Source organism: Zonotrichia albicollis, unplaced genomic scaffold (genome assembly GCF_047830755.1).
Source record: "Zonotrichia albicollis isolate bZonAlb1 unplaced genomic scaffold, bZonAlb1.hap1 Scaffold_122, whole genome shotgun sequence".
Classification (NCBI taxonomy): domain Eukaryota; kingdom Metazoa; phylum Chordata; class Aves; order Passeriformes; family Passerellidae; genus Zonotrichia; species Zonotrichia albicollis.
In genome coordinates this window covers 1142692-1145322 of record NW_027428349.1, presented here as the reverse complement: position 1 = coordinate 1145322, position 2631 = coordinate 1142692, and the positions used below count along the sequence as shown (strand labels likewise).

Genomic DNA, 2631 nt, shown 5'->3' with positions numbered 1-2631 from the left:
TAGAAATTAGAAGTCAGCCCCAAGGCTGAGGGAAGAGGAGGGTCCATATCCTCTCCTGCAGCATCAGAAGCTGATTGCATCCAGCTCAGAGTCAGGGACTAGCACTGAGGCAGCCTGGAAAATCCAGTATAACAGAGGGAATGATTGTAGTGCAATTGACATCTCTCCCCAGGCTGTGAGAGGAGGCTGCCCCTGCACCTCTCAGGGGAAGGCCAAGGACCCTTGGTAGAATTCAGCTCTCCTACTCTGAACCTTGGGAACATTGCTATTGACACCCCCCACATCTATGAGGTGAGCACAAGGCTTGGGGTGGATCCTGATGGCTCCTGAGGGAGGAGCAAGCCTGGTGGAAGTGTGGAATTGCTGCTGACCTGGGCAGTTGTGAGCAGGGAATATTTGATGTACTGGTGAAATCTGGGAGGGTCTGAAAGGTGTGTCTGTTGTTCATGAAGCCCCAGTTCCTTCTTTGGGAATCAGCTGGGAGGCTTCCTGCAAAACAACCCCTTGGCATATGAAACAAAGCCTGGGTCTAAAAGGGATGTTCAGAGGCTTTTGTGGCCGTGCCAGACACAAGGCACCTTTGGACTGGGCTGTTCAGAAGCAGCTGGAACAAACTGGCTGCCTTTGAGCTTCAGTCCACTGCAGACAGCTTCCAGTCAAGTGTCTCCTGCTTATTGCTGCAAGTCACAGGAAAGCCATCCAGCCTCCTGGCTCAGTGCTGGCCCTTGCAAAGGTCTTGGGAGTTCTTTCCCTTGCTGACCAGTCCCTCACCACACTTCAGCCTTGGTGCATCTCTGGCTCTAGAAAGAGAAAAGTGTTCCTGGGAATAAAGCAAAGCATTTTTCTACCTATTTGCCTCCTCCCCAATAGTGTCAAGTTTGCAAAAAAAATCCAAAGAGAGCAGCTGAAAGAGGTAGAAAGTGAGGCACTACATCATGCCAGACACTTCCAAAAGCTTGGCTGTGGGAGGCAAAGACATGCTGAGTTTTCTTACCAAAAGATGATGCTGTCTATACATTTTGATGCTGATGTCTCATAAGCAATGTATTGTTTTCATGACATGGGAAAAGGTGGATGAGTAGATGGTGCTGTTGGAGCTGTGCTCACTGGGGCAGCAGCAGCTCTGGGGTGATTCCCTACGCAGCTGCAATCAGCCCACATTGCTCTCAGGGCCAGGTCTGAATGAACTTGGTGATGCTGACCAGAGCGGCACTGCTCTGTGTCCATGGGATAACCCCAGGGTTGTGGACTCCAGTTCTGTGGAGTTGCCACTGCTTTGCATGAAAACTTCAAGGCAGAACTTGTCCTGTTGTATTTTTTTGCCATTCAAAGCATTGTCTGCTATTTCTGGGTATTAATTGCGTCATTAGACAGTAACTAACAAGAAGGGAAGATTCCACATGTATTTCCTTTTTGCTTTCTTGCTGCTGCAGGTGAAACTGATTAACCTAGGAGCTATTGATGCTCCCTTCACCTATAGCCTTTTAACTGCAAACATGGGCTTCTGCTTCAAGTTTGCGCCCGAGGAGGACATCGTTGCACCAGGTGGGACCCAGACTGCTCAGATCTCTCTCAGTGCCACAATAGTGTGGAGGTTTGAGGAAGAAATCCAGTTCAGTGTGGCTGGATCTCCTATGTCTGCTATCCTGACTATCAAGTAAGGATGGTCAAAGCCAGGCACATGCCCGCACGTCCTCAGCACAAGAGAAAGGGGCGCTTCATGTGAGCGGTCCCAGCCCCTCCACGTGTGTGGGATTGGTGCCAAAAGCCAGACAACCCTTAGCTGTGGATCACATGGCTCATGCGTTAATGAAGAATGCAGCTAGCTGCAAGAATTAATGTGAATTGCAGGGCACATTGGTCATCCACACTTTGAATGCACTTGCGGCCCTGGGTTCCTCCCGGGGCTACGCCCGTCTGAACATTCCTTGACGATCAGTCGCCGTCCGGAGGCCACCACGGTGGTGCGGCTGGAGTCGCCTCGCAGGCCAGTTGACTGTGGTCACCGGCGGAGACGATGCTGGCTCGCTGGTGCCCGGAGGGAAGGCGGTCAGGGGTTTGGCAAGGGATGCGTTTCCCTTGGTGGCCTCAATTTTTTCCCTGTGAGCCAGCCGGTGTCATCATCGTCATGGCCCTCATCGTCATTGTTACCGCGCAGGGCCTTCATCCCCCTATATGCAGACTCAGGGACTGATCCATAGCTCCCCACTCCTGGAGTGAGCCACTGGGGCAGAGTTTGTCCTTGCAGCACCCATGCCGTGGTACGGTGGTGGTGGCAGCTGAGGAGAGTGAGAGACAGCGTTGAAAACATCGCCGTGGGCCGAGAGAACAGAGGGCAAGAGGGAGATGAGGTGCAGGCCTCACCCGTAGCCTCCCAGCAGCACAGGCGGCTGTCTGCGGGTGGGTACCATGGTGGTACTGTGCTGTGCTGCCGTGTGTGTGTGTGAGGCGAGAGCGCCGGGGACAGGGGTTCTGACCCCCTCCTCCCTTCGCCTGCCCTGCTTCTCTTCTGTCGCGGTCTCGGGGGGCAAATAGCACCATGGCTTTTTTCTCTCTCTCCACCAAGGCCGTCACGTGCCGCCACTTAGCTGGTCCCCCATCAGGGCTGTCTCTGCCACACTCCCATTTTGG

At 53.4% G+C, this 2631-nt stretch overlaps 1 non-coding gene across 1 annotated transcript; it reads left to right on the top strand.

Moving 5' to 3' along the window:
* Positions 1-1774: 1774 nt before the first annotated feature.
* On the top strand, positions 1775-1927 carry LOC113460679 (5.8S ribosomal RNA). Its single transcript, XR_003382498.2, has one exon. It is a non-coding gene; the product is annotated as a 5.8S ribosomal RNA (ribosomal RNA).
* The last annotated feature ends 704 nt before the right edge of the window (positions 1928-2631 follow it).